The 21,859-nt window shown below is 45.2% G+C and overlaps 1 protein-coding gene across 2 annotated transcripts in view; it reads left to right on the forward strand.

Moving 5' to 3' along the window:
• The first annotated feature begins 1,308 nt into the window (after positions 1-1,308).
• Positions 1,309-21,859, forward strand: part of ZNF609 (zinc finger protein 609) — a 112,830-nt gene continuing 92,279 nt past the window's right edge. For both annotated transcript variants that reach the window (XM_070762685.1, XM_070762686.1), the window contains exon 1: positions 1,309-1,687. The gene's annotated coding sequence lies outside the window, so the exon portion shown is untranslated. The remainder of the gene's footprint in view (positions 1,688-21,859) is intronic.

Here is a 21,859-nt window from a genome sequence, read left to right on the forward strand (position 1 = left end):
TGTGTCCAGTTCTGGAGACCTCACCTACAAAAAGATATGAATAAAATTGAATGGGTCCAAAGACGGGCTACAAAAATGGCAGAAGGTCTTAAGCATAAAACCTATCAGGAAAGACTTCATGAACTCCATCTGTATCATCTGCAGGACAGAAGGGAAAGGGGAGACATGATCGAAACATTTAAATATGTTGAAGGGTTAAATAAGGTTCAGGAGGGAAAAGTTTTTAATAGGAAAGTGAACCCAAGAACAAGGGGGCACAATCCAGGTTAGTTGGGGGAAAGATCAGAAGCCACTTGAGAAAATATTATTTGACTGAAAGAGTCGTAGATGCTTGGAACAAACTTCCAGCAGATGTGAGAAAATATTATTTGACTGAAAGAGTCGTAGATGCTTGGAACAAACTTCCAGCAGACGTGAGAAAATATTATTTCACTGAAAGAGTCGTAGATGCTTGGAACAAACTTCCAGCAGACGTGAGAAAATATTATTTGACTGAAAGAGTTGTAGATGCTTGGAACAAATTTCCAGCAGACGTGAGAAAATATTATTGGACTGAAAGTCGTAGATGCTTGGAACAAACTTCCAGCAGATGTTGTTGGTAAATCCATAGTAACTGAATTGAAACATGCCTGGGATAAACATAGATCCATCCTAAGATAAAACACAGGAAATAGTAGAAGGGAAGACTAGATGGACCAGGAGGTTTGTGCACTTTCCTATTAAAAACACTTCGCTCCTGAACCTCATTTAACCCTTTAACATATTTAAATGTTTCGATCATGTCCCCCCTTTTCCTTCTGTCCTCCAAGGTCCCTTCCAACTACGGTATTGTTGTTTCTGCAGCAGAGGTCTTCAAACTTGGCAACTTTAAGACTTGTGGACTTCAACTCCCAGAATTCCCCAGCCTTTCTCCAGCCTGCTAAGCTGACTGGAGAATTCTGGGAGTTGAAGTCCACAAGTCTTAAAGTTGCCAAGTTTGGGGATCCCTGATGCCCCCCATGCATCATCATCATCATCCCACTTCACAAGGGTCCTTGGCACCCTTCCAAGCATCCTTTTTGCACCCGCTCCAGAGCATCCTTTGCAGAGGACAAAACCCACATCTTCCGGCACCCCGCGCGGGGAAGGGAGCGGTTCTGCCTCGAAAAGGGAGGCCCAGCACAGCAGCCCATCGGCGGACGGACCCAGACAGAGACGCCCGGCCGACCAAAGCGCTCCCTCCCGCTCGCCTGGCTGCTGCCGCTCAGCACCTTCCCGATCCGGGGCTCCATTCCAAGCTCCGGGTTTTCCTGGGCAGGCACGCGCGTGCGCGCGCGGTGGAACGGGGCAGGAACGTTTTTTTTCTCCCGCCTGCTCTCCCCCCCCTTTCACAACTGCGTTCCAGTGCTCCGTGTTTTCTTTCCCGCCGAGAAGAGCCGGCTCGCTGCTGCTGCTATTGCTACGACTCTCCCCCCCCCGCCTCGTTTTTTTTTTTGCGCGGCCTCGCGGAGGGAGGGCCGGGAAGAGCCGCTGTGCCGGGCGCGCGCATACTCTCCCCCCCCCTCCCGCTTCCCACAGGCGGCGGCGGCCGTGAGGAGGAGGAGGATGGCGGGCTCGTGAGGCGGCGGCGGCGGCGACGGCGGCTTCATGGAGGACGAGGCGGCGGCGGCTCCTGAGGGGCGCGCCCGGCCCCGGCCGGGACCCGAGTGTGAGTCTGAGGCGGGCGAGGCCGGGCGAACGAGCGAGGGAGGCAGCTCCTCATGGCGGCACGCTAGGCCCCGGCCTGGCTCGGGGTTCCCGCTGAGGCCGGAGCGGCGGGAGTTGCCTCGGGAGGGGGGAGGGGGGAGAAAGGCCCCTCCCTCAGCGAAGGGGGTGGGGCGGGGGGAGGCCTCATCCGGGTCTTTCCCGTGAGGGGAGGGGGCACGTCCCTCCCCCTCCTCCCCCCTTGCACAAAAGCCCCCCCACCCCCGGGCTGAGGGGAAACGGGGAGGGGGACGGGACCCCCGAGGGTGGGAAGCGGGGTCGCCCGAGCCGCGAGGACACGGCCGGGGTCACCTCCCGAGGCCGCTCCCGGGGCACGTGGGCCGGCAGCCTCGGGAAGACCCCGGCAGGAGTCGCAGCTCCCCCCCGCAATTCAAGACTCCCCTTTGAAAAGCGGGGTCGTCCCGCAGCTTCGGGAGGGGCAAAACATGGGGAGTCTCCGCCGGTGGGAAGCCCGGGATTGGGGGGGGGGCAACGAGCCGACGTTGGGGTTGTATGGCAGCCTTGGAGATGGGGGGCGAAGGGAGCCCGGGGTGGTCTTTTTTGGGGGGGGCATTAGTTCCAGGTGGCCAGTGTCGGGCTGGGATGCAGGGCTGTTGGTTCAGAGTCACGTGTTTAATCGCTGGTGTTTGTGTATTGGTTTGAGGACACCTATAGTAAGTAGGGAAAGTGTTAATTTCTTTGCTCCTGGAGAGGAGGATGTTGCAAAGATCATTGTTTTGGCCAGAGGGGGTTAAGCCGACTCCTGCTTGTGGACCAGGAATTGGGTGAAGCTGTGGTCTGCGGTAAAAACCGTGGTGTGGGGAGTAGTTCTTAGTGGATAAGGGTAGTCCTCGACTTACAACAGCTCGTGACTATTCAAAGGCTACTGAAAAAGTGACTTTGGCACCTTCCCCCTCCCCTCACATTGACTACTCTTGCAGCATCCTCATGAGTCAAAACAAAGATAGTAATAGCATTTAGACTTATATGCCACTTCATAGTGCTTTGACAGCCCTCCTTAAGCGGTTTACAGGATCAGCCTCTTGCCCCCAGCAATCTGGGTCTTCATTTTACCCACCTGGGAAGGCTGAGTCAACTTTGAGCCATGGTGAGATTTGAACTGCTGAACTACAGCTGGCAGTAGCAGATGCCTGGGCTACTTGTTTCTTATTTATGACAGTTGCAGTGTCCCAGGGTCATGTGGTCAGCTTTGGTAAAGTCCATGGGGAAACCAGACTCACTTAACGTGTTACTAACTTTAACAAATGCAGCGATTCGCATAATTGTTTCATAAAATGAGGCAAAACTCGCTTAACAAATGTTTCCCGTGGCAGCGTAAATTTGGGGGGCAGTAACGTGAGGACTACCTGTGGTTAATGGTAGGTTTGTTGTAGGTCTGGTGTCATAAAATCCTGCTGGTGTTTCTGGTATCTCAAGACATCCATAAAATCTCAGTGTCCTGAAGGAGTGTCCTTATCTGAAAGTTACACTTGAATATTGGTGTATGAGGAAGACAGCATTCAGGCCTGGTTTCTTGCCCGATATTTCTGGCTGCCTCACATAGTACAGACCATCCTTCTGTCTTTGAAGAGTTCCTGAGAAATGACAGCTCATCAGCAGTGCCCTCAATGGGTTGAAGTAAAGGCTGTTTTAACAGTTGCGGATGGTTGTAGGAGGAAATGAATGAGTAGGTTGAAATGTCCTGCGTGAGCCAATCTGGTTGCAGCTAGCTTTATTTATTTATGCCTACATTTGGGATTTATTTGGACTGGTTATTTGACTTGGGGAACAAATGCCTTTTGTCAGGGTTTGCTTCCGATATATAAAGAAACATAGAAACATAGAAAACTGACGGCAGAAAAAGACCTCATGGTCCATCTAGTCTGCCCTTATACTATTTCCTGTATTTTATCTTACAATGGATATATGTTTATCCCAGGCGTGTTTAAATTCGGTTACTGTGGATTTACCAACCACGTCTGCTGGAAGTTTGTTCCAAGGATCTACTACTCTTTCAGTAAAATAATATTTTCTCATGTTGCCTTTGATCTTTCCCCCAACTAACTTCAGATTGTGTCCCCTTGTTCTTGTGTTCACTTTCCTATTAAAAACACTTCTCTCCTGAACCCTATTTAAATATTTAAATGTTTCGATCATGTCCCCCCTTTTCCTTCTGTCCTCCAGACTATACAGATTGAGTTCATTAAGTCTTTCCTGATACGTTTTATACTTAAGACCTTCCACCATTCTTGTAGCCCGTCTAGAACTGTTCCTGTGAAGCTGAATTCTTACCTTCTGTATCTTAGCTTCTACTAACTACTCTTTTCAAGAAGCAGAGCCCATCCACGATAGAATTAAAAGGTCTACTTTTCCCCTCTCAGAAGGACAGGTATAAGTTATAAGAGTTCTGTTGTAACTATTATAACTTCTGAGGAGTTTCCAAAAACGTAAAACCTTTCATTCGTCTGTTTTGGGTCTCACCTGTGATACTACAGTACCACTGTTCTGAAAATGGTTTAATTTATTCAAAGTCCTGTTTTGTCGTCTTAGTTTAGATTATACCGAATCTTTTAGGCCTGCATGTGTTACGAACTGCAAGGAATTCTTAATCTTTAAATGTTAATACTGTATGCTAGAAAATACAGCCACAGCTGTCTCCAGCAAACCACTTATCAGGTTAAATCTATGGAATAGTTAATAGTTCATACTTTGTTTTGTTCTTTTGATAGAGGTACAGGATCTGCACAAACAAGTTATTACTTCAAATGAGTAACTGTATTTGCTCTGTGTCCTACCTCTGCAGTGTAAACCTGATAAGAATTAAGTCCTTAAATTTTTGGATTTCTGTACAAATAAATAGGTACAGAAACTACAAGCAGTAGCTAGCACTTTTGTTCAAATACTGTTTTTTTATCTGCTACAGACTCTTGCGTAATTATAGATGACAGGCAATGTCAGTGGAAATCCTAAGGAATATTTTTAAACTCAATCTGTCAGCCAGTTATAATTATTTATTATTTTAAACTATTAATATTTCTTAGGTTTATTTTCTGTTAATTTTTAATGCGCCTCAGTAGTGTTTTACATAATAGGTTTTTGCTTAGTATTCTGAATATTCTTACTAGACTTCCATTATGCTGGATAGTGAAATGAGCATGAACAATATTTAATCTTTTTGTCAATATAGTAATATCAGAAAGTACTGTACTATTGTTTCATGCTTTCCCCATTGTGTGAAATGAGAAATCACAGACATTGATGTCTAATAACCATACAGGCCAACTCTGTGGGACCTAATCCTAAAATAACAGATTAATATCGATGTTACAGGGATTATTTAATTTTATGTAAATATGTAAAACCTTAATACAGAGACCTAATTGTAAGAATGATTCTTAGTTCCAGTGTTAGGACTATAAAGTTATAATGTAGCTACACAATGACAGACCAGAAAAAAAAGATAAAAACAATTTCTTTATTCCAGTGTTTCCCAACCTTGGCAACTTGAAGATATCTGGACTTCAACTCCCAGAATTCCCCAGCCAGCAAATGCTGGCTGGGGAATTCTGGGAGTTGAAGTCCAGATATGTTCAAGTTGTCAAGGTTGGGAAATACTGCTTTATTGTAATTTATAAACTGGATTAAACTACAGATTTGCTTTATTTTATTCAGTCAAGGTTGTGAAATGGAAAAAGAATGCCTAATACGATCAAAGAAAATCCAAAATCCACTTTAGAATATAGCAAAATGGCAAAGTTAATTTTAACCGTAAAAAGTCTACCTTTATAGAATGGAATCTTATAAAAAGAGGTTGACACAAAAGAACTGTTGTCTACACTTACATTTATTTAAAAGAGATGCTGTGAGTAAGTGACAGGCATCCCAGTATTAAAATCAGCAGACGGGTACACATGCTGCTGACTCAACATCTCTAGAAAGGCATGGATACAAGCCAGAGATCTTCAAACTTGGTAACTTTAAGACTTGTGGACTTCAACTCCCAGAATTCTCCAGCCAGTTGTTGGAGAATTCTGGGAGTTGAAGTCCACAAGTCTTAAAGTTGCCAAGCTTGGGGACCCTTGATAATAAGCTTTTATTGTATGGAATACCAGCAAGTCTTCTTTGCAAAATTTCAGAGAGTAAGGCATTATCTATCTATCTATCTATCTATCTATCTATCTATCTATCTATCTATCTATCTATCTATCTATTTGGATTTGTATGCCGCCCCTCTCCGCAGACTCCGGGCGGCTAGCAACAGTAATAAAACAGCATATAATAATAATCCAATGCTAAAAACAGTTAAAAACCCATTATTATAAAAACCAAACATACATACAGATATACCATGCATAAAATTGTAAAGGCCTAGGGGTAAAGAGTATCTCAATTCCCCCATGCCTGGTGGCAGAGGTGGGTTTTAAGCAGCTTACGAAAGGCAAGGAGGGTGGGGGCAATTCTAATCTCTGGGGGGAGTTGGTTCCAGAGGGCCGGGGCAGCCACAGAGAAGGCTCTTCCCCTTTAGAAGATGCCAAAGAAAATCACTAAAAGCATAAGGCAAAGCGAGAATTTTAGTTGGCTTTTCAACTAAGTAGCAATGGGTGGTTCTGCTAAAGACATTTTGTTATATCAAATCCCATACATGTTATTTTAGTGGGGAGGGGAGGGGGAGTTGGAGAAAGGCTGCAATCTTTTAGTTTTGATTCCAGTGAAATCCTCCTCCTGGAGTGGTGTTAATCATATAGAGTTAAGGGGACTAGACCTTCTGGATGATATATCATCTTAAGACGTTGCATTGTCTGCTGCTTTGCCAAATCGGAGCTTCTGAGAGATGAAGCCAGCTTTCTTTTACAACATTTGAAATGCACCAAGAACCACTAAAATCAGCTTCAGAATTTGGAAGACCTTCATTACAAGCAGCTGCTTGATAAGATTTGTTAACATAAATGCTGTCCTATGCAGAAACAGCCCTGCTCCAGCGGGGCCTCAAGTTATACTGGAAAGGTCTATATCATAGTGATAGAATCTTCCAATTGAAGTTCTCATTAGATAATTGCAGTGCTGTAGAATGGGCCAAGAGCCTCACCCAGGGAGTAGGCAGTTTGGTTCAGAAAAGGAGCCACACAATGGTAACTCAGGCTAACTGGAGCCACTGTCAGGGATCCTTTTTTGGCAGCACCAGGTAGAATTTCCAGAGGCTTTTTAACCAGTCTCTGCGACCCCAGTGGAATTGGAAAAGAGACCGCTCGCCCCGGTAGGTTTACAAAACTGCAGTTTGCAATCTGGCCTAGCATCCATGTGTTCTGTCGGGCTCTCTGGTAGAATCCTCCCAAAATTTCACAGGTACAAATTTCAACACACACACGTTTGAAAAGTCAAAACAATGTTCTTTATAATGAAAATTCACATAAACTAAGCCCTCTTTTGGGATAGCAAAGAGCACTCGTCTCCAAACAAATTGGTAATTTGTACAAGTGCCTTATCAGTTCTGTGATACTTAGCTTGCAGCTGGGAGGCAATTCACAGTCCTTCTTCTTTCACAAAGTGAAACACACTTTGCTCTGGTTTAGTTTCAAAGCGGGGAAAAATCAGCACACAAAAGGTCAAAGTCAGTAAAGCAGGCGCGAAACACAACAATCAGATAATCCTCCACAATGGCCAAACCCACAGGCTGCTCTTTATAGCAGCCTCACTAATGACCACAGCCCCACCCAACCACAGGTGGCCTCATTTTCTTTGATAATAATCTCTCAGTTGTTGCTGCCTATGCATCGCTCTCCGCATGCGTGGCTGTATCATTAACTCTTGTTCTGAATCCAAGGAGGAGCTAGATAATTGATCTCCTGGTTAGCTGTCTGCCACACTCTCCTCCTCCCTGTCACTCATGTCTTCTTGGTCAGAGGAGCCTTCATCAGCAGATTCCACTGGGGGCAAAACAGGCCTGCAGCATGTGGATGTCTCCCCCACATCCACAGTCCTTGGGGCAGGAGCAGGGCCAGAGCCAACCACAACACCATGTTGGATAGAGGTGTGATACTTTGGCCCTGATAATTATTCAGAGCATTGCCCAAAGAGGAGAGATATCTGAGAGAGGACATAACGCCAGGTCTGTAGAAGAGCCAAGCCAATGGCAGATGTGCAAACAGAAACATAGAAACATAGAAGACTGACGGCAGAAAAAGACCTCATGGTCCATCTAGTCTGCCCTTATACTATTTTCTGTATTTTATCTTAGGATGGATATATGTTTATCCCAGGCATGTTTAAATTCAGTTACTGTGGATTTACCAACCATGTCTGCTGGAAGTTTGTTCCAAGGATCTACTACTCTTTCAGTAAAATAATAGAACCTCCAGGACCTCAGTGTAAGCCGGGTTGTCGTTTCACCAGTCTCATGGAAACCATTGCTTGTGGCCATTATTGTGAGCAGAATTTACACGAAAATGTCTGGGGAATGGATTCACCTGATCCTAATTGAAAATAAGGCCATTAGGTAGGCCCTATCAGCAACAACATAAAGAAGAAAACAGATGCAGCTAGCTTCTTATTTGCCCTGTTGCCTTTTCTTGCTAGATTGTTTCACTTAGAAGTATGTATTGGAATAACTCAAGACAACACAGAAATAGTCATCATGTTACACCAACACTCCGCAGTCTGCATTGGTTGCCGATCAATTTCCAGTCACAATTCAAAGTGTTGGTTATGACCTATAAAGCCCTTCATGGCATCGGACCAGAATATCTCCGGGACCACCTTCTGACGCACGAATCCCAGCGACCGGTTAGGTCCCACAGAGTTGGCCTTCTCCAGGTCCCTTCGACTAAACAATGTCATTCGGTGGGACCCAGAAGAAGAGCCTTCTCTGTGGCGGCCCCGACCCTCTGGAACCAGCTCCCCCCAGATATCAGAGTTGCCCCCACCCTCCTTGCCTTTCGCAAGCTCCTTAAAACCCACCTCTGTCGTCAGGCATGGGGGAATTGAAAATTCCCTTCCCCCTAGGCTTATAGAATTTATACATGGTATGCTTGTATGTATGATTGGTCTCTGAAATTGGGGGTTTTTAGATTATTTTTTAATATTAGATTTGTTATATTGTTTTCTTTATTGTTGTTAGCCGCCCCGAGTCTTCGGAGAGGGGCGGCATACAAATCAATCAATCAATCAATCAATCAAATAAATAAATGTATGAATGAATGAATAAATAAATGGGATAAAAGTTTTAGAAGAAATATCCTTCAATTTGGCACTATCGGCTCCCTGGTAGTGGGTCTCCTGGCAAGTAGACAATCCAATTGGAGCATGTGGGACAGTTCAGAGACAAACTAAAGGAAAGATTCCTACCTTCCCCAGTTTCAAACAAAAGGAAAATACAAGGGAGAATAGGAGATGTCATTGGCCATTTATGGATAATCAGTGCAATAGAATATGTTCCAAACCAGGAAGTCCCGGTCCGGTCTCCATTCTTTCCAAGCCACCGAACAGGTTCATCAGACAGTTGGCCTTCATTCTGAAGAGTATGATGACTAAAGTTAGAAGCCTTTATTCCAAACAATTGGCTAGCCTCTATAACCTTTAGTGGTCATGCTGAGTGTGCTGATACCTGGACCAGAAACGTCTCGTATGTGTGTACATGGTTCAATTCATCAGGATCAGTTTCATGTTTCTCCCCTTCAATCTGATGTTGGAATTTTTAACCAGAATGATGGCGTAATGGGCACCTGAGGGCTCATTAGGTTCATATTTTACCCCTGTTTGGACGACCTTTTCATCACAATTCCCTCAATGGGAAAATAATTGAATTAACTTAGCTCCAATTCCTTAGGGACTGCAACTTTATGATAAACATAAAGAGCTCCCTTGTTCCCTCCAGGTGAACTCTACACCTGAATAGGGAAGACTCTTCCTTCCTATCTCCAGAACAATCATTCAGGCTACAGAAGAATCTGACATGAGAAATGGTAGGTTACAGAAAAACAACCCCTCATATTGTTGACAAGAGCAATCACGGGCTTCCCTAGGTATGCCCATGTTACACCAACGCTCCGCAGTCTGCATTGGTTGCCGATCAGTTTCCGGTCACAATTCAAAGTGTTGGTTATGACCTATAAAGCCCTTCATGGCATCGGGCCAGAATATCTCCGGGACCGCCTTCTGCCGCACGAATCCCAGCGTCCGATTAGGTCCCACAGAGTTGGCCTTCTCCGGGTCCCGTCAACTAAACAATGCCGTTTGGCGGGACCCAGGGGAAGAGCCTTCTCTGTGGCGGCCCCAACCCTCTGGAACCAGCTCCCCCCAGAGATTAGAACTGCCCCCACCCTCCTCGCCTTTCGTAAACTCCTTAAAACCCACCTCTGTCGTCAGGCATGGGGGAACTGAAACATCTCCCCCGGGCCTATACAGTTATGTATGGTATGTTTGCTTTTAATAATGGGGGTTTTAGTGTTTTTTTTTAAATTATTAGATTTGTTATATATTGTTTATTATTGCTGTGAGCCGCCCCGAGTCTACGGAGAGGGGCGGCATACAAATCTAATATATAAAATAAAAATAAATAAAGACACACAGGGAGTGACAACAGCAGCTCAGAACATAGTCTTACCCCCCCATTTTCATTCCAGACCGTTCCAGTTGTTTCTGCTCTCATTACAGGAATAGATAACCCCCAGGATCTTAATAACCCGTTTAGTCCTATGCAGGGAGCAGATCTCTGACCTGGTGATTTGAATTAATCTATTTTAACCCCACCCCCCACCCCCCAGTATAGTTCTCAAAGAGCCAAGCAGAGAGAACATACAGTAATCACCGATGTCACCTGAGCAGTATAAGGAGGTCATTTTGTGCCTCTCAGTTCAGAACCTGTGGCCCAGTCTAAGGCCTTCCTGTTGCCGGTCAGTTTGCTCAGAGAGTCAGGCTGTGTACTCCGGGGTTGTTGAACTTGAAGTGAGGGGAAAGGATTTCCTAACAAGTGGACAATACTATAGCCAGGTCTGGCATTACACCATAACCCCAGGGAGGCATGAGGTCAATGGGCCTTTTAGAAGGAGGCAAATCACTTAATGAGGTAAGCAGAAGACCACGTTAAACAATGAGCACAACTGGCTCAGCCACCAGTCATTTTAACCAAAGCTTTTTCCAGAAGATAACAGAGATATTCAGCTTATTATTGATCATCTTATTTGCAACAGAGAAGAGCAGGCGGGTGAGCCATTTCTCATTTTTTCCACGATGTCAAAGCAGAGGAGATAGATGATCTGCTAATGTCATGGCCAGAGGGTTTGCTCCACACTATTTCATCGGCATAGATCGTGTCTGGAATAGCAGAAAAGATGAGTTCTTCTCAAGGCATGAGTAATTGTGATCGTTCCCTTCTGGCTCAAGGAACCTGTACTGTGATCCCTCGAGTATCGCGAGGGTTACGTTCCAAGACCTCTCGCGATAATCGATTTTTCGCGATATAGTGGTGCGGAAGTAAAAACACCATCTGCGCATGCGTGCCCTTTTTTCCATGGCCGCGCATGCGCAGATGGTGGAGCCGGGGAGCGATGAATGTGCGGAAGCCGACAAAGATTGCTTTGAATGTCGGCTGCCCCCGCCCCCCCAGCGCGTCCGGCGCCCTCGCTGCTACCGCCCGCCGCTCGCCCGCCCGCCCGCCCGATCCACCCCTCTCACCGGCTTTCGGACACGGGTCCTCCTGCAGCAGCGCTGCCGAGCAGATCAGCTGCTGGGCGGCCGAAGAAACCTTCCCTGGGTCTTCCCCGCCGCCCACGCAAAGGGGAAACCCCGATCTTCGGCTCCTCGCTGCTGCCCACCCGCCGCTCGCCTGCCCACCCGCCGCCCGCCGCTCGAGAGCAAGAGGGGGAGAGATAGAGAAAGAGAGAGAAGGAAAGAAAGAGATGAGAGAGGGAGGAAGAGAGTGTGAGAGAGGAAGAAGCAAGAGAGAGAAAGAGAGAGAAAGAAAGATGAGAAAGGAAGGAAGAGAGTGACGTCATCGGGTGGGAAAAACCGCGGTATAGCAAAAAAACCCGTGGAGTATTTTTTAATTAATATTTTTTGTAAAATCGTGGTGTAGCCGTTTCGCGAAGATCGAGATCGCGAAAATCGAGGGATCACTGTACTTCTCTGGGTGGATGTCAATAATGAAGAAATTGCTATAGCCTCCTTTGGGTAAAGCAGAATCGCTGAGGGGGGGGGAGCCGTTCTTCACCCAGAAGTTCAACAGGGGTGCTCAGTGAACCCCAGTTTTCAGATTTTGTAGTGAAGATTATCGGTGATCTGGCAAATGTTTGACTGATAGTAAAGGAGAAGGAATCTAGAAAACTGGAAATTCTGGGGTTCCTATGAGGCAGTGATGGCGAACCTATGGCACAGGTGCCAAAGGTGGCACTTGGAGACATATCTGCTGGACACGAGCTTTTGCCCCAGCTCTGTTCCAGTGTGCATGTGTGTTCTGGCCAGTTGATTTTTGGCTCACACAGAGGCTCTGGGAGGGCGTTTTTGGCTTCCAGAGAGCCTTCTGGCTCTTTGGAGCAGGGGAGGGTGAAACACGAGCCTACTGGGCCCTCCAGAAGTTGGGAAACAGTCTGTTTCTGGCCTCCAGAGGGCCTCTGGGGGGCGGGGAAGGCTATTTCTGCTCTCCCCAGGCATTGAATTATAGGTGTGGACACTCACACATGCGCGATAGAGCGCGCACATGCTCTTTCGGCACCCGAGGAAAAGAAGGTTCACCATCACTGCTATAAGATGATCTAGATAAAATGCTGGTAGCAAATTCCCAGACAAGGCAAGCTGCCACGATTCGAATTATATTTTTGAATGGATAGGGAAATTCTCCTTCAGGTTACAGGCTGGTATGCTTTTACTCAGGGGATTTGGCTTTTATTTCTTGCTCAGTTCTCCTTTCCTCATCGTGGGATTTAACATTGGTCCTCAGGATGTTGACCCCAATTCCTTTTGAGCCAATTAAGCATATCTTTATGAGCCTCCTATTTGGAAAGCAGCCTTGCTAATGGTCTTAGCCTCCACTAGGCAGCTTAGACAACCCCATCAGTGCAGGATGACCTGGGTATGTTCCATTGGGAAAAATTGGTGTGGAAAACAGATCCTGCCTTTATTATGTGCAAGATAAATTTGAGTTTTCATTGGGCTCAGGAGATTGTTTTTCCAAATGTTTTTCCAAATCCTGTTAATCCTAGATATTTATTTTATTTATTTATTTATTAGATTTGTATGCCGCCCCTCTCCGTAGACTCGGGGCGGCTCACAACACAATAAAACAGTTCATGACAAATCTAATAATTTACAATTTAAAGTATTTAAAAACCCCCATTATTAAACAGACATACCTACAAACATACCATACATAAATTGTATAGGCCCGGGGGAGATATTTCAGTTCCCCCATGCCTGACGACAAAGGTGGGTTTTGAGGAGTTTACGAAAGGCAATGAGGGTAGGGGCAGTTCTAATCTCTGGGGGGAGCTGGTTCCAGAGAGTCGGGGCCACCACAGAGAAGGCTCTTCCCCTGGGGCCCGCCAAATGACATTCTTTAGTTGACGGGACCCGGAGAAGGCCCACTCTGTGGGACCTAATTGGTCGCTGGGATTTGTGTGGCAGAAGGCGGTCTCGGAGATATTCTGGTCCGATGCCATGAAGGGCTTTAAAGGTCATAACCAACACTTTGAATTGTGACCGGAAATTGATCGGCAACCAATGTCTATCTCTCCTATAGAGGAGGCAATCTAGGGAGTTGAGTTTCTTATTCTTTTATCGGTAGATGGGCTAAGGAGTCCATCATGCGGGCTTGTAACTTAGCAATGAACAGCTACAGGAGACCTTATTACTATCTCCATTGAGGGGATACCAGCCTTGTTGGCATGGATTCCATTAGTAGAGAATGGCGAAGCAGCCACATAGTTTAGAGTTGTCTGCCTAAACATTAAAGGGATCCACATTGGCAAATACATACTCCTTTCCCCCCACTATAATAGAGCCTGTACTTGCAGTTCTCAGCAGTGACCAAGAATGGCACTTGGATTTAATATGAGATTCCTTTCAGGTACAGTCCCACCCCGGTAAGATCTTGTTCTTCAGGTCATCTGCCCAAATATTTGCTGGAAGGATCTTGTTTCAGGTCAAATAGGGAGCCTTTTGCGTTCTGATTTTAAGATACACAAGCCATAGATAATTCACTTTGCGTGCCATGAGACGTTTGTTAAATAATAAAAGTGTTTTGTTTATATTACCTTTTGGCTGAAGACAGTTCATGCAGTTGAGAAGCAGGACATAATCTCTATGGCAGAGGCCTTCAACCTTGGCAACTTTAAGACTTGGGGATTTAGCTGGCTGGAGAATTCTGGGAGTTGAAGTCCACAAGTCTTAAAAAGTTGCCAAGTTTGAAGACCTCTGTTCTATGGGATAGCTGCTTTCCCCCACTTCTTAATAAGCCAAAGAAAATGAACTTAAGCCTTTCATTCCAGGTTCATCTTTAGCAATTAAAGGGGCATCTCACTGAAAATGCAAATGTTAATTTACAATAGAAAATACAGCATAATGAGGTCTCAGGCCAGTGTTTTTGTTGGTATTGGCAATTTTCCTGAGTTTTGCTGTGACCCTTGGCCACAGTGGAGTGAAAAGCTATTGTCGATGGTTGAAAATACTCAGCATTGATAAATAACAGTTTGTTGTGTGCATTATCTTTTGGGCATTTTTATATTTCAGGTACACTCTTGATATGTAGAGCAGGTGTTTAAGCTTAGTTAAAAATATTAAACATCTCTACATTCCCTTTTGAGAAATCACAGTGTTTCATGACATTAGTAGAAAAATCAAAACAGAACTGCAGTTAAAAGTATAAAATCGGATTCACCTGTGGTTTAGCTGTCTCAAGCTTGTTTTAAAAATAGCCCATATTTAGAAATCAAATGTTTAATTGCATAAGAGTAGCCAAAATGGAGCTGTTAATAAGATGAGCATTTTTTTCATGATTTCAATATTGATTTTTGTGCTATTTTACTGTTCTGTCCCGATTATTGTTTATACACCGAATATGAAGATACATTAGGGCTGGTTATGTTCTTTTGTATACATGAAAGAAATCCATATTCTGCTTTCAGAATAAACCATGCTTATTAAGTTAGCAACTTAATTTAGTTCACATGCGTATGTGTTTGCTTTATAAAATGTTACTTTATAATATTTTGCAGAATGGAAAAAGAATAGGTGCCTTGCGGCAATGGGGCAGTAGGAATAAAACCTGTGGAAAAAAAGAAATTAATGTTACTTTATACAAAACTCTTCATCTACTTATTGTTTAAAGTTGTCTGGTTCATTTTCTCTTTTCTTTTCATTAACAAAATAGGAAAAGTGTATATTATAGTCATATGGTATTTTTTCTAATATTTACTCTGATTCATTCTCTGGTTCTCTTGTATCTTTTAAAAAAAGACTTTCTTTGAATCAAACATGTATGTAAGCAATACCACGCTCCCCGTTCCCCCCCACTCTGTTTTAGAAATTAAGAAGTCATTTGTTCAGTTATATACATAAGGAAAAAAAATCTGAATTTTATTGTTTATTATCCGCATACAGTTGTCATGTTCTCCATTCTATCAAATGAATGGGATCCCTACAGATAATGATAGTCAGGAATGGGGATTCCATTGCAACAAAGAGGATAACTTTCTGCTTCGGGGCAAAAACTATTTTTCCCCCGCTGTAGTTTTTACTTTCTCATATCATGACAAGAGAAGATGACAAGGCCAGGTAAACAGTCTGCAATTACATTCAAAGCCCATCTCGTTCCAACATGCCTCACTTAATTAGTTGCTGAACGAATGGAACTGCAGCTCTAAGCCAACATAGCAATCACCTTTTATGTCTAGAATCTGGTTTGGCTTTATTACTTATTTATTGTCTTCCCTGAAGGCACCAGGACATCCTGAGCTGCCCATTTCTGATCTCGCGGAAGAAACCTTTGGTTCAAACTGTCTGCTGCCCACCTGTAGTGGGGTTGGAAGGAGTGAATGGGAGCTTTCAGTCACCATTAAACCTACTATGCCTTGTTCACTACTTTGCAGGCTAGGATTTTAACTGTTGCTTGTGGCTTATTAAGCTTATTTCTGCTCCTCCTATCTTTGCCCAGGATATTTTCCACTTGGCAATACTAAATAATAATAAGCCATTATTATAATTGCTTTTCCTTGGAGGCTCAGTGGCATGGAACAGGCATTTATCTTTAAGCCCCATAACTATGTGAAGTATAACCATGTAGTTATAACTGCTATATAAAACAAGACTGGACTATACCTTTTTTTTCTATTTTTGGCTTGGTAGTAATACATATAAAAGAGTTCTGGATGCCCTTGTTGTTTAAAAGGTGAACATGAACCCACAGTGTGATGCCGCTCTTTAAAAGGCAAATGTTATCTTGGGCTACATTAACAAGAGTATTAGAGCCCAGATCAAGCCATGAGTTCTCCTTTGCTAGAGATGAAAGTGAAGTTGGATGGGTACTGTATTTTTCTGAGTATAAGACGCAACCCTCCCCCCAAAAGAGAGTGGAAATGTTGGTGCATCTTATACACCAAATACAGCCATTTTGGGGGCTCCCGAAGCCCCATCCCTGCATCCCATTTTTGCAACAATGGGGGGAGTTTTTACCTTTACTCAGCCCTCAGGAGCATTCTGCAGACTTCCCAAACCCTCTGCACACCCAATTTTTGCAAAAAAATAAATAATGGTGTGTGTGTTAAAAACAGGTAGCTTGTCACAAAAATTGTGGTTTTGCCCCACCCCCCAGCCCCCAGGAGCATTCTGCAGACTTTCCAAACCCTCTGCACACCCCATTTTTACAAGAAAAGAAAAGGGTGAAAATGGGTCAATTTTTGCAAAAAACGGTGTGCACATGTGGTCTTGAAGGCCTGCAGAGTGCTTCTAGGGGCTGGGGAAGGCAAAAGCCCCTGTTTTTACGAAAAACGGGGCACGCAGATGGTTGAGAGGCTTGAGGAATACTTCTGGGGTCCGGGGAGGATAAAGCCTTTTTTTTCTTTACTTATCTCTTTGAAATCTTGGTGCGTCTTATACACTGGTACATGTTATAGGGCAAAAAATACAGTAATCTCTTCCATGCCGCTGATGGTTCCACCAAGAACAGGGTTGCAGCAGATAACCCTTCCTAAGATCCCTTCCTATTATGATTCCATAACTCCTTGAAGTAGCTTCCTTCTCTGAGAAGAGTGGAAATGAGGTAAGCTGCTTGTGTGAACACAGCAGCATCTCCATTTTGTTAATTTGATTACATGTTATTATGTCAAAATGCAGCCTTAAAGTAAGAGAAGATGAAGTATTTTGTTTGTTTTCCAGTCATTTAATTTCAGAAATGGCAAGATGGGTCCATCTCGAGGGTCAATTTATTAAGGGCTGTTATTGTGTAAACTTGAATAGAGGTGAGGGTTGGCTAGAGAAGAGGGATGAGAAAACAATGAGGAGTAGCAAACACAAGACCCACCTTGTGGGACCAGATCAGAATTCTTCATTCAGCATCCCAAATCCAATAAAGGCCGGCCAGATGCTCCCAAGAAGCTCACAAAAAGGGAATCAAAGCAATCACCTTCCCCTTTGTTGTCTCCCACTAAAAAGCATTCAGTGGCATGCTGCCTCTCAATTTGGAAGTGTCAATTAACCTTCATGGCTAATAGAGTTTCATGCTCTAAATATTCTTATTTAGAGCATTCTGTTCCATTAGGTGCTTGTGTGTTCATCAAGTACACAACTTACTTTGGAGCAGCCGCAAAGGAGAACTCCCAAGATTATATGTACAGCACAGAACCGAGAAATCTGACATGTAGGATGAGCTGTCATTTAGATTGCTGCCTCCCCAACTGATAGCTGGAAACATTGAGATTAATTTAAGCTAAAGGCATCATCACATCTTTGAACAGGAAAAAAAAAGTATTTATTAAATTTGTTTGCCATCCATCTCACCCCACTACATGAAGTGCACATTTGTATTGGTGGGAAAAACATGCCAGAATGTCTGATAATTTAGGCGACTACTTCGGCTTCAACCACAACAACACAAGAGCACACAACAGATTTAAACTTAATATTAACCACTCCATAGAAACATAGAAGACTGACGGCAGAAAAAGACCTCATGGTCCATCTAGTCTGCCCTTATACTATTTCCTGTATTTTATCTTACAATGGATCTATGTTTATCCCAGGCATGTTTAAATTCAGTTACTGTGGATTTACCAACCACGTCTGCTGGAAGTTTGTTCCAAGGATCTACTACTCTTTCAGTAAAATAATATTCTCCGTACTGAAGGAGTGGGTCCAGCAGTCACATGGGTTGCTCCTGTCCAATCCGTTGGAACTGAGCCTAGTATTAAAAAAGACTGCTGGATCCGCCCCTTCCCCAGAATTCGCTCAGTTCGCATATCCTGCGGTTGTATTGTGATAGCTCGTTCAACATTCTAACACCTTCCCTTCGATCTTTCCTTCAATAAGTAGTAAGATTTATTGTCTTTATTTTATTACTTGCACTAATTGCGCCAGCCGTTTAAAAGAAAAAAGAAAAAAACGCGGCTTGGCTTTCTTTCCTTGGGAGAAGTTGCGGTTTCGTTTTCCCCCGGCGGTTTTGCCGGTTACGATTCCTGCGGCCGCTTGTGGATTCTTCTAATCCCTAGGCCTGGAGGTCCTAGTGCAAGTATTTATACCATTGAAATATTGATTATTTATTGTATATAATATTTAAGGGCTTATAATATACCTCCTGCGGAGTGAGACGCCTTATAGTCTCCTGGACTTAGTCGATCGCTTTTCCCTTTAGAAATTTCTCAGCAGCGATCTTTTCGGCGCGAAGGCCTTCGCGCCCTTTTTTTTAAAATTTAGGCCTCTCGTGTTGGCCTTCTGCCAGCCGCGTAGGCCTCAGTCCACCGCCTGGATCCGGGAGCGGGCCTTGGGGGTCCCAGGCTAAATTCTCCACCGGCTAAGCCTCCAACCAGAGTGCCTTGGTTTACTTAATTACTAAGTTTAGGGAGGCTGGCCCCGCTGGATTTGGGGGCACGAACTCTGGGTTTGCCCAGATTGTCCTCACTCTTCAGCAGCTTCGAGGCCTCGAAGCAGGATCCATTCCTCTTGGGAAGTCCTTAAAATTCTTCTCCTTATTATTTAATTATTGGCTCAGCCTTGTCTTCTGTTAATTGTCAGACTATGGCTTCTTTTCCCAAGAGAGGCACTACCAAAGGTCCCAAAGAGGTTAGGCCTACTGGTAATTCTACTGAAGTTCCCCAGGCCTCTTCCTCCTCTTCCTCAGGCACCCATTCCTTAGCCAAGCCCACCAGGGCTGAGAAGAGAAGGGACCCAGCCCTACAAAAAATACATGATAAATCAGCCAAACTTTTTAAGGTGCAGGCCCAAGTGCATATCAATCCAACCCCCCCGGAGGCCTCTAACCTGCCTCTTTCTGGGGTTCCTGTGCTATCCCTGGATGAGCCAAACCTAAATCCACCCCAACCTAATCTATGGGGTTTAGGTCCAGAGGAGCCAGATATTACCGAGGATTCCTCCCAGCCAGAACCTGCTCAGGCCCTCAGGGATCCTCCGGCTTTTCCGGCTGATATTTCTTCCTTGCCTCCGGAGTTTCAGTCTATCTTGACTATTCTGACTAACACCATTGACGCTAAACTCTCATCTTTCAATGTGCCTTCTCTGTCTCATCCCCCACCACGCTCCTCCCGTCTCGTGAGTTCTTCTCCTTTCTACAGAGCCCCAGCTATGGAGGTCTCTGACTCCTCTCAGGAAGAGGATGAGGATGTGGATGCAGAAGAGGATGATGACCCATTTCAGCGTCTGTCGGAAGATGAGGAATCTCAGATTAAGATTCCAGCCCCAGCTGCTATTTTTCCTTCGCAGCTTTTCAAATCTCTCCTGTTTAACGCTAGAGTATCCACGGGGCTAGCCGGGCAAGAAAAACAGGCTACTTCTTCCTCAGACCCTCCGGAGCAAAATCTTCCTTATTTCAGGGAAGAACAGGAAGACAATGAGGTAATACCTATGCCCAAGTTATTTAAGGATGCTTTGCTTAAACAGTGGGACCACCCAACCGTTGGCCTTACTCCCACTCCCAAGGACAAGAAGCTCTACAAGCTCTTCTCCTCCTATGAGGAACTCCCAACTTGTCCCAAGCCAGATGAACCAGTGAAGACACTCCACTCGACTGCTGCCATACCGGGCGAAGCAGAGGAGGTCCTCCGGCCAGAGGACAAACGACTTGAGCAAATGCTCAAAAGGAGTCTCCTTGCAGACTCATGGGCCATTAAGAGTGCTGCAGCGGCATCCTTCTTTTCCAGAGCTATGCTCTTGTGGCTTCGTCAGCTCCAAACACACCTGCCTCCAGATGACTTACGGGGCCAACAGGATTTCAACAAAATCTTCGCAGCTCCCCGATATGTAGCAGATGCTTCCCTCCAATCGTCCAGATTTGCAGCCAGGTCAGTAGCAGCCTCCACAACGGCCAGAAGACTTCTAGGGCTCCGCCCTTGGCAGGCGGGAGTAAGACAGAAGTGGCAGTTAGCCATGGGTCCGCTGAAACGTAACTCCTCTTCGGAGACCTTCTGGACCCTTTTTCTTTACGGAGACCACAGACAAGAAAAAGGTCTTGGGACCTACCACCAAGAAGGCCCCTAAACCGCAGCCCTTTCGGCGCACAGGGCGTCAACAGGATCAGGGCTTCGCATTTCAAAGGAATCCAGGTCAGTATTCCCCTCGGTTTCGATCCCAATCTAGAACCACCAGGGGCAGAGGTTCCCGTTATCAGAGAGGATCCTCTTCTACCAGGGCTTCCAAAAGAGCCAGATGGTAAGTTTTCCTCCTTTCCCATAGGCGGTCGCCTAGCCTGGTTCTCTTCCGCCTGGCACCGTTCTTGTAAGGACCCCTGGGTCATTGACACTGTGGAAAGGGGCCTATGGTTAGAGTTCATTTCACCTCCCCCTATCCGTTTTATTTCTTGTCCTTCTCCCAGTTCCACTCCATCTCGTTTCCGAATGGAGGAGGCTATTTCTCATTTGTTGACTATGAGAGCATTTCAACCGGTCCCCTCTCTCCAGAGAGGTTTAGGCTTCTATTCCATCCTCTTCATGGTCCCTAAGACCTCTGGAGGCTGGAGAGCCATCTTAGATCTAAAGAATTTGAACCGGTTCATAAAATATAGGAAATTCAAAATGCATTCCTTATTTTCCATTTTAGCAGCTCTACATCAGGGAGACTTTATGCGGCCTCTGGATCTCACGGAGGCCTACCTCCATATTCCCATTGCCAAGGTCCATAGGAATTTTCTGCGCTTTGCCTTTCAAGGCAGGCATTTCCAGTATAGGGCTATGCCATTTGGGCTCTCCTCAGCTCCCAGAGTCTTCACTAAACTCTTGGGATCCTTGGCAGCTCATATCCGGGCCTCTCCCATTCATATTTTATGTTATTTAGATGACACTTTAATTCATGGGAATTCCAGAACTGGTGGGGCTGCAGACACCTCTTTTACCATGTCGGTTCTACAGAATCATGGTTTCTCCATAAATCTTAAAAAGAGCCACTTTGATCCATCCACTTCCTTTCTGCATCTGGGAACTATCATTAATTCTGAGATATCCCAGGTTTTTCCTCTCCACTGAGAGAAAACGCAGCTTTTTGGATCTCATTGTTCGCATCCTGCCCCAGCAATCTGCCTCCATTGCCACCCTATCTTCCCTTTTGGGTAAAATGGTGTCATGCATTGGTATTGTTCCCTGGGTCCGTCTTCACGCCAGGGAACTACAGTGGCTTCTATTACCCCTCCAGAGATCGGGCCACAGCAACTCGAATCGTCGCATCACCATCCCACCGACGGTTCGCAGATCCCTCAAGTGGTGGACTTCTCCAGCCCTAGACAAGGGATCTCCCTTCCGGTGCCCCGACCAGTTTGTAGTCACCACAGAGGCCAGCCTCTCGGGCTGGGGAGCCCTCGCCCAGGGTCTTTTAGCTCAGGGCACATGGTCACCGGAGGAGGTTTCCAGGCCCATCAATTGGCTAGAATTAAGAGCCGTGTCTCTAGCTCTAAAACAATTCCACTCTCACATCTCTAACCAACATGTGCTGATTC

Source organism: Erythrolamprus reginae, chromosome 10 (assembly GCF_031021105.1).
Source record: "Erythrolamprus reginae isolate rEryReg1 chromosome 10, rEryReg1.hap1, whole genome shotgun sequence".
Classification (NCBI taxonomy): Eukaryota; Metazoa; Chordata; class Lepidosauria; order Squamata; family Dipsadidae; genus Erythrolamprus; species Erythrolamprus reginae.